This window comes from Schistocerca cancellata, chromosome 9 (assembly GCF_023864275.1).
Source record: "Schistocerca cancellata isolate TAMUIC-IGC-003103 chromosome 9, iqSchCanc2.1, whole genome shotgun sequence".
Classification (NCBI taxonomy): Eukaryota; Metazoa; Arthropoda; class Insecta; order Orthoptera; family Acrididae; genus Schistocerca; species Schistocerca cancellata.
In genome coordinates, this window is record NC_064634.1 from 521,371,804 (window position 1) to 521,386,236 (window position 14,433).

Below are 14,433 nucleotides of genomic sequence, written 5' to 3' on the forward strand. Positions count from 1 at the left end.
TGGCGACATAACAAAAAAAAAAAAACAGGAAGGGAGCCAACAGCACCCGGGTTTCCCAGGCGGTCACCCATCCAAGTACTAGCCGGGCCCGATGATGCTTAACTTCGGTGATCGGACGAGAACCGGTGTATTCATCATGGTATGGCCGTTGGCGCTCTCTAATAAAGGAGCACGGCAGAATTCGCGTTCGGCTTTTCTCCCAACACACAAAATGTTAGTTTTCGGCCGCATTTGACGAAAGCGCTTCCTTTCGCAACCGCCAGTTCCTCGAGAACGGCGCGGGGAGGCGCGCCCGGCGTCCCAGCAGAGTGACGGCCGAATTGGCGGGCGCACCGCCGCGTGTGTGGGACGCACTGCTGCTCGTTGCACCCCCTGTCATTCGCTGGGCGCGGTCAGCCTTCGACACTAGCGGAGGACGCATCTTGTCCCTGGTGTTCAGCGGAGGGCCTGTGCGGGGTGCGGCAGTGTCGTGCTGGAGGGCCCACTGGTAGCGATGTGGGCTTCCTCGCCTCGCCTCGCCTCGCCTCGCCTCGCCTCGCCTCACACCAGGTGTCTGCGTAGTTTGCAGTGCATTCGCACCATTCCTATCCCTGTCCCTGTCCCCGTCCCGACTTGTCCCGACTTTGCTCGACTGCCGCTCGCTGCCGCTCGGGTCGTGGTCCATATGACAGCGCAAGCACGACAAACGTCTGCGGGACGAGACGAGACGAGACGAGACGAGACGACTAAGGAATAAATTCGTGGTTACAAATCAAATTTGGAACTCTAAACTCCTACACAACAATAGGCGGTGACGTATTTCAGAAGTCACCTGCCGATTCGTACTGTTTTGTCGTTTTCAAAGTCTTCTTGGCAAACTTGGTTAGCACATTCTCCCTCAAACTGAGTTAATTACTGCATTTTCGTACCATTACAGTAGTTTAAAAGGCTTAAGGAAGCATCTTTGTCACAACAGAAAGGTAGTTTGAAAATTGGGCTGGCGACATAACAGAAAAAAACAGGAAGGGAGCCAACAGCACCCGGGTTTCCCAGGCGGTCACCCATCCAAGTACTAGCCGGGCCCGATGATGCTTAACTTCGGTGATCGGACGAGAACCGGTGTATTCATCATGGTATGGCCGTTGGCGCTCTCTAATAAAGGAGCACGGCAGAATTCGCGTTCGGCTTTTCTCCCAACACACAAAATGTTAGTTTTCGGCCGCATTTGACGAAAGCGCTTCCTTCCGCAACCGCCAGTTCCTCGAGGACGGCGCGGGGAGGCGCGCCCGGCGTCCCAGCAGAGTGACGGCCGAATTGGCGGGCGCACCGCCGCGTGTGTGAGACGCACTGCTGCTCGTTGCACCCCCTGTCATTCGCTGGGCGCGTGCAGCCTTCGACACTAGCGGAGGACGCATCTTGTCCCTGGTGTTCAGCGGAGGGCCTGTGCGGGGTGCGGCAGTGTCGTGCTGGAGGGCCCACTGGTAGCGATGTGGGCTTCCTCGCCTCGCCTCGCCTCGCCTCGCCTCACACCAGGTGTCTGCGTAATTTGCAGTGCATTCGCACCATTCCTATCCCTGTCCCTGTCCCCGTCCCGACTTGTCCCGACTTTGCTCGACTGCCGCTCGCTGCCGCTCGGGTCGTGGTCCATATGACAGCGCAAGCACGACAAACGTCTGCGGGACGAGACGAGACGAGACGACTAAGGAATAAATTCGTGGTTACAAATCAAATTTGGAACTCTACACTCCTACACAACAATAGGCGGTGACGTATTTCAGAAATCACCTGCCGATTCGTACTGTTTTGTCGTTTTCAAAGTCTTCTTGGCAAACTAGGTTAGCACGTTCTCCCTCAAACTGAGTTAATTACTGCATTTTCGTACCATTACAGTAGTTTAAAAGGCTTAAGGAAGCATCTTTGTCACAACAGAAAGGTAGTTTGAAAATTGGGCTGGCGACATAACAGAAAAAAACAGGAAGGGAGCCAACAGCACCCGGGTTTCCCAGGCGGTCACCCATCCAAGTACTAGCCGGGCCAGATGATGCTTAACTTCGGTGATCGGACGAGAACCGGTGCATTCATCATGGTATGGCCGTTGGCGCTCTCTAATAAAGGAGCACGGCAGAATTCGCGTTCGGCTTTTCTCCCAACACACAAAATGTTAGTTTTCGGCCGCATTTGACGAAAGCGCTTCCTTTCGCAACCGCCAGTTCCTCGAGGACGGCGCGGGGAGGCGCGCCCGGCGTCCCAGCAGAGTGACGGCCGAATTGGCGGGCGCACCGCCGCGTGTGTGGGACGCACTGCTGCTCGTTGCACCCCCTGTCATTCGCTGGGCGCGGTCAGCCTTCGACACTAGCGGAGGACGCATCTTGTCCCTGGTGTTCAGCGGAGGGCCTGTGCGGGGTGCGGCAGTGTCGTGCTGGAGGGCCCACTGGTAGCGATGTGGGCTTCCTCGCCTCGCCTCGCCTCGCCTCGCCGCGCCTCGCCTCACACCAGGTGTCTGCGTAGTTTGCAGTGCATTCGCACCATTCCTATCCCTGTCCCTGTCCCCGTCCCGACTTGTCCCGACTTTGCTCGACTGCCGCTCGCTGCCGCTCGGGTCGTGGTCCATATGACAGCGCAAGCACGACAAACGTCTGCGGGACGAGACGAGACGAGACGAGACGAGACGACTAAGGAATAAATTCGTGGTTACAAATCAAATTTGGAACTCTACACTCCTACACAACAATAGGCGGTGACGTATTTCAGAAATCACCTGCCGATTCGTACTGTTTTGTCGTTTTCAAAGTCTTCTTGGCAAACTTGGTTAGCACATTCTCCCTCAAACTGAGTTAATTACTGCATTTTCGTACCATTACAGTAGTTTAAAAGGCTTAAGGAAGCATCTTTGTCACAGCAGAAAGGTAGTTTGAAAATTGGGCTGGCGACATAACAAAAAAAAAAAAACAGGAAGGGAGCCAACAGCACCCGGGTTTCCCAGGCGGTCACCCATCCAAGTACTAGCCGGGCCAGATGATGCTTAACTTCGGTGATCGGACGAGAACCGGTGTATTCATCATGGTATGGCCGTTGGCGCTCTCTAATAAAGGAGCACGGCAGAATTCGCGTTCGGCTTTTCTCCCAACACACAAAATGTTAGTTTTCGGCCGCATTTGACGAAAGCGCTTCCTTTCGCAACCGCCAGTTCCTCGAGGACGGCGCGGGGAGGCGCGCCCGGCGTCCCAGCAGAGTGACGGCCGAATTGGCGGGCGCACCGCCGCGTGTGTGGGACGCACTGCTGCTCGTTGCACCCCCTGTCATTCGCTGGGCGCGGTCAGCCTTCGACACTAGCGGAGGACGCATCTTGTCCCTGGTGTTCAGCGGAGGGCCTGTGCGGGGTGCGGCAGTGTCGTGCTGGAGGGCCCACTGGTAGCGATGTGGGCTTCCTCGCCTCGCCTCGCCTCGCCTCGCCTCGCCTCGCCTCACACCAGGTGTCTGCGTAGTTTGCAGTGCATTCGCACCATTCCTATCCCTGTCCCTGTCCCCGTCCCGACTTGTCCCGACTTTGCTCGACTGCCGCTCGCTGCCGCTCGGGTCGTGGTCCATATGACAGCGCAAGCACGACAAACGTCTGCGGGACGAGACGAGACGAGACGAGACGAGACGACTAAGGAATAAATTCGTGGTTACAAATCAAATTTGGAACTCTAAACTCCTACACAACAATAGGCGGTGACGTATTTCAGAAGTCACCTGCCGATTCGTACTGTTTTGTCGTTTTCAAAGTCTTCTTGGCAAACTTGGTTAGCACATTCTCCCTCAAACTGAGTTAATTACTGCATTTTCGTACCATTACAGTAGTTTAAAAGGCTTAAGGAAGCATCTTTGTCACAACAGAAAGGTAGTTTGAAAATTGGGCTGGCGACATAACAGAAAAAAACAGGAAGGGAGCCAACAGCACCCGGGTTTCCCAGGCGGTCACCCATCCAAGTACTAGCCGGGCCAGATGATGCTTAACTTCGGTGATCGGACGAGAACCGGTGCATTCATCATGGTATGGCCGTTGGCGCTCTCTAATAAAGGAGCACGGCAGAATTCGCGTTCGGCTTTTCTCCCAACACACAAAATGTTAGTTTTCGGCCGCATTTGACGAAAGCGCTTCCTTTCGCAACCGCCAGTTCCTCGAGGACGGCGCGGGGAGGCGCGCCCGGCGTCCCAGCAGAGTGACGGCCGAATTGGCGGGCGCACCGCCGCGTGTGTGGGACGCACTGCTGCTCGTTGCACCCCCTGTCATTCGCTGGGCGCGGTCAGCCTTCGACACTAGCGGAGGACGCATCTTGTCCCTGGTGTTCAGCGGAGGGCCTGTGCGGGGTGCGGCAGTGTCGTGCTGGAGGGCCCACTGGTAGCGATGTGGGCTTCCTCGCCTCGCCTCGCCTCGCCTCGCCTCGCCTCGCCTCACACCAGGTGTCTGCGTAGTTTGCAGTGCATTCGCACCATTCCTATCCCTGTCCCTGTCCCCGTCCCGACTTGTCCCGACTTTGCTCGACTGCCGCTCGCTGCCGCTCGGGTCGTGGTCCATATGACAGCGCAAGCACGACAAACGTCTGCGGGACGAGACGAGACGAGACGAGACGAGACGACTAAGGAATAAATTCGTGGTTACAAATCAAATTTGGAACTCTACACTCCTACACAACAATAGGCGGTGACGTATTTCAGAAATCACCTGCCGATTCGTACTGTTTTGTCGTTTTCAAAGTCTTCTTGGCAAACTTGGTTAGCACATTCTCCCTCAAACTGAGTTAATTACTGCATTTTCGTACCATTACAGTAGTTTAAAAGGCTTAAGGAAGCATCTTTGTCACAGCAGAAAGGTAGTTTGAAAATTGGGCTGGCGACATAACAAAAAAAAAAAAACAGGAAGGGAGCCAACAGCACCCGGGTTTCCCAGGCGGTCACCCATCCAAGTACTAGCCGGGCCAGATGATGCTTAACTTCGGTGATCGGACGAGAACCGGTGTATTCATCATGGTATGGCCGTTGGCGCTCTCTAATAAAGGAGCACGGCAGAATTCGCGTTCGGCTTTTCTCCCAACACACAAAATGTTAGTTTTCGGCCGCATTTGACGAAAGCGCTTCCTTTCGCAACCGCCAGTTCCTCGAGGACGGCGCGGGGAGGCGCGCCCGGCGTCCCAGCAGAGTGACGGCCGAATTGGCGGGCGCACCGCCGCGTGTGTGGGACGCACTGCTGCTCGTTGCACCCCCTGTCATTCGCTGGGCGCGGTCAGCCTTCGACACTAGCGGAGGACGCATCTTGTCCCTGGTGTTCAGCGGAGGGCCTGTGCGGGGTGCGGCAGTGTCGTGCTGGAGGGCCCACTGGTAGCGATGTGGGCTTCCTCGCCTCGCCTCGCCTCGCCTCGCCTCGCCTCGCCTCACACCAGGTGTCTGCGTAGTTTGCAGTGCATTCGCACCATTCCTATCCCTGTCCCTGTCCCCGTCCCGACTTGTCCCGACTTTGCTCGACTGCCGCTCGCTGCCGCTCGGGTCGTGGTCCATATGACAGCGCAAGCACGACAAACGTCTGCGGGACGAGACGAGACGAGACGAGACGAGACGACTAAGGAATAAATTCGTGGTTACAAATCAAATTTGGAACTCTAAACTCCTACACAACAATAGGCGGTGACGTATTTCAGAAGTCACCTGCCGATTCGTACTGTTTTGTCGTTTTCAAAGTCTTCTTGGCAAACTTGGTTAGCACATTCTCCCTCAAACTGAGTTAATTACTGCATTTTCGTACCATTACAGTAGTTTAAAAGGCTTAAGGAAGCATCTTTGTCACAACAGAAAGGTAGTTTGAAAATTGGGCTGGCGACATAACAAAAAAAAAAAAAAACAGGAAGGGAGCCAACAGCACCCGGGTTTCCCAGGCGGTCACCCATCCAAGTACTAGCCGGGCCCGATGATGCTTAACTTCGGTGATCGGACGAGAACCGGTGTATTCATCATGGTATGGCCGTTGGCGCTCTCTAATAAAGGAGCACGGCAGAATTCGCGTTCGGCTTTTCTCCCAACACACAAAATGTTAGTTTTCGGCCGCATTTGACGAAAGCGCTTCCTTTCGCAACCGCCAGTTCCTCGAGGACGGCGCGGGGAGGCGCGCCCGGCGTCCCAGCAGAGTGACGGCCGAATTGGCGGGCGCACCGCCGCGTGTGTGAGACGCACTGCTGCTCGTTGCGCCCCCTGTCATTCGCTGGGCGCGTGCAGCCTTCGACACTAGCGGAGGACGCATCTTGTCCCTGGTGTTCAGCGGAGGGCCTGTGCGGGGTGCGGCAGTGTCGTGCTGGAGGGCCCACTGGTAGCGATGTGGGCTTCCTCGCCTCGCCTCGCCTCGCCTCGCCTCGCCTCGCCTCACACCAGGTGTCTGCGTAATTTGCAGTGCATTCGCACCATTCCTATCCCTGTCCCTGTCCCCGTCCCGACTTGTCCCGACTTTGCTCGACTGCCGCTCGCTGCCGCTCGGGTCGTGGTCCATATGACAGCGCAAGCACGACAAACGTCTGCGGGACGAGACGAGACGAGACGAGACGAGACGACTAAGGAATAAATTCGTGGTTACAAATCAAATTTGGAACTCTACACTCCTACACAACAATAGGCGGTGACGTATTTCAGAAATCACCTGCCGATTCGTACTGTTTTGTCGTTTTCAAAGTCTTCTTGGCAAACTTGGTTAGCACATTCTCCCTCAAACTGAGTTAATTACTGCATTTTCGTACCATTACAGTAGTTTAAAAGGCTTAAGGAAGCATCTTTGTCACAGCAGAAAGGTAGTTTGAAAATTGGGCTGGCGACATAACAAAAAAAAAAAAAACAGGAAGGGAGCCAACAGCACCCGGGTTTCCCAGGCGGTCACCCATCCAAGTACTAGCCGGGCCAGATGATGCTTAACTTCGGTGATCGGACGAGAACCGGTGTATTCATCATGGTATGGCCGTTGGCGCTCTCTAATAAAGGAGCACGGCAGAATTCGCGTTCGGCTTTTCTCCCAACACACAAAATGTTAGTTTTCGGCCGCATTTGACGAAAGCGCTTCCTTTCGCAACCGCCAGTTCCTCGAGGACGGCGCGGGGAGGCGCGCCCGGCGTCCCAGCAGAGTGACGGCCGAATTGGCGGGCGCACCGCCGCGTGTGTGGGACGCACTGCTGCTCGTTGCACCCCCTGTCATTCGCTGGGCGCGGTCAGCCTTCGACACTAGCGGAGGACGCATCTTGTCCCTGGTGTTCAGCGGAGGGCCTGTGCGGGGTGCGGCAGTGTCGTGCTGGAGGGCCCACTGGTAGCGATGTGGGCTTCCTCGCCTCGCCTCGCCTCGCCTCGCCTCGCCTCGCCTCACACCAGGTGTCTGCGTAGTTTGCAGTGCATTCGCACCATTCCTATCCCTGTCCCTGTCCCCGTCCCGACTTGTCCCGACTTTGCTCGACTGCCGCTCGCTGCCGCTCGGGTCGTGGTCCATATGACAGCGCAAGCACGACAAACGTCTGCGGGACGAGACGAGACGAGACGAGACGAGACGACTAAGGAATAAATTCGTGGTTACAAATCAAATTCGGAACTCTAAACTCCTACACAACAATAGGCGGTGACGTATTTCAGAAATCACCTGCCGATTCGTACTGTTTTGTCGTTTTCAAAGTCTTCTTGGCAAACTTGGTTAGCACATTCTCCCTCAAACTGAGTTAATTACTGCATTTTCGTACCATTACAGTAGTTTAAAAGGCTTAAGGAAGCATCTTTGTCACAACAGAAAGGTAGTTTGAAAATTGGGCTGGCGACATAACAAAAAAAAAAAAACAGGAAGGGAGCCAACAGCACCCGGGTTTCCCAGGCGGTCACCCATCCAAGTACTAGCCGGGCCCGATGATGCTTAACTTCGGTGATCGGACGAGAACCGGTGTATTCATCATGGTATGGCCGTTGGCGCTCATCTAATGTAGGAGCACGGCAGAATTCGCGTTCGGCTTATCTCCCACCACACAAAATGTTAGTTTTCGGCCGCATTTGACGAAAGCGCTTCCTTCCGCAACCGCCAGTTCCTCGAGGACGGCGCGGGGAGGCGCGCCCGGCGTCCCAGCAGAGTGACGGCCGAATTGGCGGGCGCACCGCCGCGTGTGTGAGACGCACTGCTGCTCGTTGCACCCCCTGTCATTCGCTGGGCGCGTGCAGCCTTCGACACTAGCGGAGGACGCATCTTGTCCCTGGTGTTCAGCGGAGGGCCTGTGCGGGGTGCGGCAGTGTCGTGCAGGAGGGCCCACTGGTAGCGATGTGGGCTTCCTCGCCTCGCCTCGCCTCGCCTCGCCTCGCCTCACACCAGGTGTCTGCGTAGTTTGCAGTGCATTCGCACCATTCCTATCCCTGTCCCTGTCCCCGTCCCGACTTGTCCCGACTTTGCTCGACTGCCGCTCGCTGCCGCTCGGGTCGTGGTCCATATGACAGCGCAAGCACGACAAACGTCTGCGGGACGAGACGAGACGAGACGAGACGAGACGACTAAGGAATAAATTCGTGGTTACAAATCAAATTTGGAACTCTACACTCCTACACAACAATAGGCGGTGACGTATTTCAGAAATCACCTGCCGATTCGTACTGTTTTGTCGTTTTCAAAGTCTTCTTGGCAAACTTGGTTAGCACATTCTCCCTCAAACTGAGTTAATTACTGCATTTTCGTACCATTACAGTAGTTTAAAAGGCTTAAGGAAGCATCTTTGTCACAGCAGAAAGGTAGTTTGAAAATTGGGCTGGCGACATAACAAAAAAAAAAAAACAGGAAGGGAGCCAACAGCACCCGGGTTTCCCAGGCGGTCACCCATCCAAGTACTAGCCGGGCCAGATGATGCTTAACTTCGGTGATCGGACGAGAACCGGTGTATTCATCATGGTATGGCCGTTGGCGCTCTCTAATAAAGGAGCACGGCAGAATTCGCGTTCGGCTTTTCTCCCAACACACAAAATGTTAGTTTTCGGCCGCATTTGACGAAAGCGCTTCCTTTCGCAACCGCCAGTTCCTCGAGGACGGCGCGGGGAGGCGCGCCCGGCGTCCCAGCAGAGTGACGGCCGAATTGGCGGGCGCACCGCCGCGTGTGTGGGACGCACTGCTGCTCGTTGCACCCCCTGTCATTCGCTGGGCGCGGTCAGCCTTCGACACTAGCGGAGGACGCATCTTGTCCCTGGTGTTCAGCGGAGGGCCTGTGCGGGGTGCGGCAGTGTCGTGCTGGAGGGCCCACTGGTAGCGATGTGGGCTTCCTCGCCTCGCCTCGCCTCGCCTCGCCTCACACCAGGTGTCTGCGTAGTTTGCAGTGCATTCGCACCATTCCTATCCCTGTCCCTGTCCCCGTCCCGACTTGTCCCGACTTTGCTCGACTGCCGCTCGCTGCCGCTCGGGTCGTGGTCCATATGACAGCGCAAGCACGACAAACGTCTGCGGGACGAGACGAGACGAGACGAGACGAGACGACTAAGGAATAAATTCGTGGTTACAAATCAAATTTGGAACTCTAAACTCCTACACAACAATAGGCGGTGACGTATTTCAGAAGTCACCTGCCGATTCGTACTGTTTTGTCGTTTTCAAAGTCTTCTTGGCAAACTTGGTTAGCACATTCTCCCTCAAACTGAGTTAATTACTGCATTTTCGTACCATTACAGTAGTTTAAAAGGCTTAAGGAAGCATCTTTGTCACAACAGAAAGGTAGTTTGAAAATTGGGCTGGCGACATAACAAAAAAAAAAAAAACAGGAAGGGAGCCAACAGCACCCGGGTTTCCCAGGCGGTCACCCATCCAAGTACTAGCCGGGCCCGATGATGCTTAACTTCGGTGATCGGACGAGAACCGGTGTATTCATCATGGTATGGCCGTTGGCGCTCTCTAATAAAGGAGCACGGCAGAATTCGCGTTCGGCTTTTCTCCCAACACACAAAATGTTAGTTTTCGGCCGCATTTGACGAAAGCGCTTCCTTTCGCAACCGCCAGTTCCTCGAGGACGGCGCGGGGAGGCGCGCCCGGCGTCCCAGCAGAGTGACGGCCGAATTGGCGGGCGCACCGCCGCGTGTGTGAGACGCACTGCTGCTCGTTGCGCCCCCTGTCATTCGCTGGGCGCGTGCAGCCTTCGACACTAGCGGAGGACGCATCTTGTCCCTGGTGTTCAGCGGAGGGCCTGTGCGGGGTGCGGCAGTGTCGTGCTGGAGGGCCCACTGGTAGCGATGTGGGCTTCCTCGCCTCGCCTCGCCTCGCCTCGCCTCGCCTCGCCTCACACCAGGTGTCTGCGTAATTTGCAGTGCATTCGCACCATTCCTATCCCTGTCCCTGTCCCCGTCCCGACTTGTCCCGACTTTGCTCGACTGCCGCTCGCTGCCGCTCGGGTCGTGGTCCATATGACAGCGCAAGCACGACAAACGTCTGCGGGACGAGACGAGACGAGACGAGACGAGACGACTAAGGAATAAATTCGTGGTTACAAATCAAATTTGGAACTCTACACTCCTACACAACAATAGGCGGTGACGTATTTCAGAAATCACCTGCCGATTCGTACTGTTTTGTCGTTTTCAAAGTCTTCTTGGCAAACTTGGTTAGCACATTCTCCCTCAAACTGAGTTAATTACTGCATTTTCGTACCATTACAGTAGTTTAAAAGGCTTAAGGAAGCATCTTTGTCACAGCAGAAAGGTAGTTTGAAAATTGGGCTGGCGACATAACAAAAAAAAAAAAAACAGGAAGGGAGCCAACAGCACCCGGGTTTCCCAGGCGGTCACCCATCCAAGTACTAGCCGGGCCAGATGATGCTTAACTTCGGTGATCGGACGAGAACCGGTGTATTCATCATGGTATGGCCGTTGGCGCTCTCTAATAAAGGAGCACGGCAGAATTCGCGTTCGGCTTTTCTCCCAACACACAAAATGTTAGTTTTCGGCCGCATTTGACGAAAGCGCTTCCTTTCGCAACCGCCAGTTCCTCGAGGACGGCGCGGGGAGGCGCGCCCGGCGTCCCAGCAGAGTGACGGCCGAATTGGCGGGCGCACCGCCGCGTGTGTGGGACGCACTGCTGCTCGTTGCACCCCCTGTCATTCGCTGGGCGCGGTCAGCCTTCGACACTAGCGGAGGACGCATCTTGTCCCTGGTGTTCAGCGGAGGGCCTGTGCGGGGTGCGGCAGTGTCGTGCTGGAGGGCCCACTGGTAGCGATGTGGGCTTCCTCGCCTCGCCTCGCCTCGCCTCGCCTCGCCTCGCCTCACACCAGGTGTCTGCGTAGTTTGCAGTGCATTCGCACCATTCCTATCCCTGTCCCTGTCCCCGTCCCGACTTGTCCCGACTTTGCTCGACTGCCGCTCGCTGCCGCTCGGGTCGTGGTCCATATGACAGCGCAAGCACGACAAACGTCTGCGGGACGAGACGAGACGAGACGAGACGAGACGACTAAGGAATAAATTCGTGGTTACAAATCAAATTCGGAACTCTAAACTCCTACACAACAATAGGCGGTGACGTATTTCAGAAATCACCTGCCGATTCGTACTGTTTTGTCGTTTTCAAAGTCTTCTTGGCAAACTTGGTTAGCACATTCTCCCTCAAACTGAGTTAATTACTGCATTTTCGTACCATTACAGTAGTTTAAAAGGCTTAAGGAAGCATCTTTGTCACAACAGAAAGGTAGTTTGAAAATTGGGCTGGCGACATAACAAAAAAAAAAAAACAGGAAGGGAGCCAACAGCACCCGGGTTTCCCAGGCGGTCACCCATCCAAGTACTAGCCGGGCCCGATGATGCTTAACTTCGGTGATCGGACGAGAACCGGTGTATTCATCATGGTATGGCCGTTGGCGCTCATCTAATGTAGGAGCACGGCAGAATTCGCGTTCGGCTTATCTCCCACCACACAAAATGTTAGTTTTCGGCCGCATTTGACGAAAGCGCTTCCTTCCGCAACCGCCAGTTCCTCGAGGACGGCGCGGGGAGGCGCGCCCGGCGTCCCAGCAGAGTGACGGCCGAATTGGCGGGCGCACCGCCGCGTGTGTGAGACGCACTGCTGCTCGTTGCACCCCCTGTCATTCGCTGGGCGCGTGCAGCCTTCGACACTAGCGGAGGACGCATCTTGTCCCTGGTGTTCAGCGGAGGGCCTGTGCGGGGTGCGGCAGTGTCGTGCAGGAGGGCCCACTGGTAGCGATGTGGGCTTCCTCGCCTCGCCTCGCCTCGCCTCGCCTCGCCTCGCCTCACACCAGGTGTCTGCGTAGTTTGCAGTGCATTCGCACCATTCCTATCCCTGTCCCTGTCCCCGTCCCGACTTGTCCCGACTTTGCTCGACTGCCGCTCGCTGCCGCTCGGGTCGTGGTCCATATGACAGCGCAAGCACGACAAACGTCTGCGGGACGAGACGAGACGAGACGAGACGAGACGACTAAGGAATAAATTCGTGGTTACAAATCAAATTTGGAACTCTACACTCCTACACAACAATAGGCGGTGACGTATTTCAGAAATCACCTGCCGATTCGTACTGTTTTGTCGTTTTCAAAGTCTTCTTGGCAAACTTGGTTAGCACATTCTCCCTCAAACTGAGTTAATTACTGCATTTTCGTACCATTACAGTAGTTTAAAAGGCTTAAGGAAGCATCTTTGTCACAGCAGAAAGGTAGTTTGAAAATTGGGCTGGCGACATAACAAAAAAAAAAAAACAGGAAGGGAGCCAACAGCACCCGGGTTTCCCAGGCGGTCACCCATCCAAGTACTAGCCGGGCCAGATGATGCTTAACTTCGGTGATCGGACGAGAACCGGTGTATTCATCATGGTATGGCCGTTGGCGCTCTCTAATAAAGGAGCACGGCAGAATTCGCGTTCGGCTTTTCTCCCAACACACAAAATGTTAGTTTTCGGCCGCATTTGACGAAAGCGCTTCCTTTCGCAACCGCCAGTTCCTCGAGGACGGCGCGGGGAGGCGCGCCCGGCGTCCCAGCAGAGTGACGGCCGAATTGGCGGGCGCACCGCCGCGTGTGTGGGACGCACTGCTGCTCGTTGCACCCCCTGTCATTCGCTGGGCGCGGTCAGCCTTCGACACTAGCGGAGGACGCATCTTGTCCCTGGTGTTCAGCGGAGGGCCTGTGCGGGGTGCGGCAGTGTCGTGCTGGAGGGCCCACTGGTAGCGATGTGGGCTTCCTCGCCTCGCCTCGCCTCGCCTCGCCTCGCCTCGCCTCACACCAGGTGTCTGCGTAGTTCGCAGTGCATTCGCACCATTCCTATCCCTGTCCCTGTCCCCGTCCCGACTTGTCCCGACTTTGCTCGACTGCCGCTCGCTGCCGCTCGGGTCGTGGTCCATATGACAGCGCAAGCACGACAAACGTCTGCGGGACGAGACGAGACGAGACGAGACGAGACGACTAAGGAATAAATTCGTGGTTACAAATCAAATGCGGAACTCTAAACTCCTACACAACAATAGGCGGTGACGTATTTCAGAAATCACCTGCCGATTCGTACTGTTTTGTCGTTTTCAAAGTCTTCTTGGCAAACTTGGTTAGCACATTCTCCCTCAAACTGAGTTAATTACTGCATTTTCGTACCATTACAGTAGTTTAAAAGGCTTAAGGAAGCATCTTTGTCACAACAGAAAGGTAGTTTGAAAATTGGGCTGGCGACATAACAAAAAAAAAAAAACAGGAAGGGAGCCAACAGCACCCGGGTTTCCCAGGCGGTCACCCATCCAAGTACTAGCCGGGCCCGATGATGCTTAACTTCGGTGATCGGACGAGAACCGGTGTATTCATCATGGTATGGCCGTTGGCGCTCATCTAATGTAGGAGCACGGCAGAATTCGCGTTCGGCTTATCTCCCACCACACAAAATGTTAGTTTTCGGCCGCATTTGACGAAAGCGCTTCCTTCCGCAACCGCCAGTTCCTCGAGGACGGCGCGGGGAGGCGCGCCCGGCGTCCCAGCAGAGTGACGGCCGAATTGGCGGGCGCACCGCCGCGTGTGTGAGACGCACTGCTGCTCGTTGCACCCCCTGTCATTCGCTGGGCGCGTGCAGCCTTCGACACTAGCGGAGGACGCATCTTGTCCCTGGTGTTCAGCGGAGGGCCTGTGCGGGGTGCGGCAGTGTCGTGCAGGAGGGCCCACTGGTAGCGATGTGGGCTTCCTCGCCTCGCCTCGCCTCGCCTCGCCTCGCCTCACACCAGGTGTCTGCGTAGTTTGCAGTGCATTCGCACCATTCCTATCCCTGTCCCTGTCCCCGTCCCGACTTGTCCCGACTTTGCTCGACTGCCGCTCGCTGCCGCTCGGGTCGTGGTCCATATGACAGCGCAAGCACGACAAACGTCTGCGGGACGAGACGAGACGAGACGAGACGAGACGACTAAGGAATAAATTCGTGGTTACAAATCAAATTTGGAACTCTACACTCCTACACAACAATAGGCGGTGACGTAT

General features: G+C 55.6%; 15 non-coding genes across 15 annotated transcripts; all 15 read right to left on the bottom strand.

Annotated features, from left to right (window-relative positions):
• Positions 1-34: 34 nt before the first annotated feature.
• On the bottom strand, positions 35-153 carry LOC126102580 (5S ribosomal RNA). Its single transcript, XR_007522871.1, has one exon. It is a non-coding gene; the product is annotated as a 5S ribosomal RNA (ribosomal RNA).
• An 854-nt stretch (positions 154-1,007) lies between these two features.
• LOC126102581 (5S ribosomal RNA) lies at positions 1,008-1,126 on the bottom strand. The gene has a single exon (XR_007522872.1). It is a non-coding gene; the product is annotated as a 5S ribosomal RNA (ribosomal RNA).
• An 834-nt stretch (positions 1,127-1,960) lies between these two features.
• LOC126101787 (5S ribosomal RNA) lies at positions 1,961-2,079 on the bottom strand. The gene has a single exon (XR_007522505.1). It is a non-coding gene; the product is annotated as a 5S ribosomal RNA (ribosomal RNA).
• Positions 2,080-2,937: 858 nt separating this feature from the next.
• Positions 2,938-3,056, bottom strand: LOC126101816 (5S ribosomal RNA). The gene has a single exon (XR_007522531.1). It is a non-coding gene; the product is annotated as a 5S ribosomal RNA (ribosomal RNA).
• An 854-nt stretch (positions 3,057-3,910) lies between these two features.
• Positions 3,911-4,029, bottom strand: LOC126101790 (5S ribosomal RNA). The gene has a single exon (XR_007522507.1). It is a non-coding gene; the product is annotated as a 5S ribosomal RNA (ribosomal RNA).
• An 858-nt stretch (positions 4,030-4,887) lies between these two features.
• On the bottom strand, positions 4,888-5,006 carry LOC126101817 (5S ribosomal RNA). The gene has a single exon (XR_007522532.1). It is a non-coding gene; the product is annotated as a 5S ribosomal RNA (ribosomal RNA).
• Positions 5,007-5,866: 860 nt separating this feature from the next.
• Positions 5,867-5,985, bottom strand: LOC126102582 (5S ribosomal RNA). The gene has a single exon (XR_007522873.1). It is a non-coding gene; the product is annotated as a 5S ribosomal RNA (ribosomal RNA).
• An 859-nt stretch (positions 5,986-6,844) lies between these two features.
• On the bottom strand, positions 6,845-6,963 carry LOC126101818 (5S ribosomal RNA). The gene has a single exon (XR_007522533.1). It is a non-coding gene; the product is annotated as a 5S ribosomal RNA (ribosomal RNA).
• An 858-nt stretch (positions 6,964-7,821) lies between these two features.
• LOC126102583 (5S ribosomal RNA) lies at positions 7,822-7,940 on the bottom strand. Its single transcript, XR_007522874.1, has one exon. It is a non-coding gene; the product is annotated as a 5S ribosomal RNA (ribosomal RNA).
• Positions 7,941-8,794: 854 nt separating this feature from the next.
• LOC126101820 (5S ribosomal RNA) lies at positions 8,795-8,913 on the bottom strand. The gene has a single exon (XR_007522535.1). It is a non-coding gene; the product is annotated as a 5S ribosomal RNA (ribosomal RNA).
• An 849-nt stretch (positions 8,914-9,762) lies between these two features.
• On the bottom strand, positions 9,763-9,881 carry LOC126102584 (5S ribosomal RNA). The gene has a single exon (XR_007522875.1). It is a non-coding gene; the product is annotated as a 5S ribosomal RNA (ribosomal RNA).
• An 859-nt stretch (positions 9,882-10,740) lies between these two features.
• On the bottom strand, positions 10,741-10,859 carry LOC126101821 (5S ribosomal RNA). Its single transcript, XR_007522536.1, has one exon. It is a non-coding gene; the product is annotated as a 5S ribosomal RNA (ribosomal RNA).
• An 858-nt stretch (positions 10,860-11,717) lies between these two features.
• LOC126102587 (5S ribosomal RNA) lies at positions 11,718-11,836 on the bottom strand. The gene has a single exon (XR_007522876.1). It is a non-coding gene; the product is annotated as a 5S ribosomal RNA (ribosomal RNA).
• An 859-nt stretch (positions 11,837-12,695) lies between these two features.
• Positions 12,696-12,814, bottom strand: LOC126101823 (5S ribosomal RNA). The gene has a single exon (XR_007522537.1). It is a non-coding gene; the product is annotated as a 5S ribosomal RNA (ribosomal RNA).
• An 858-nt stretch (positions 12,815-13,672) lies between these two features.
• On the bottom strand, positions 13,673-13,791 carry LOC126102588 (5S ribosomal RNA). The gene has a single exon (XR_007522877.1). It is a non-coding gene; the product is annotated as a 5S ribosomal RNA (ribosomal RNA).
• Between the last annotated feature and the right edge of the window lie 642 nt (positions 13,792-14,433).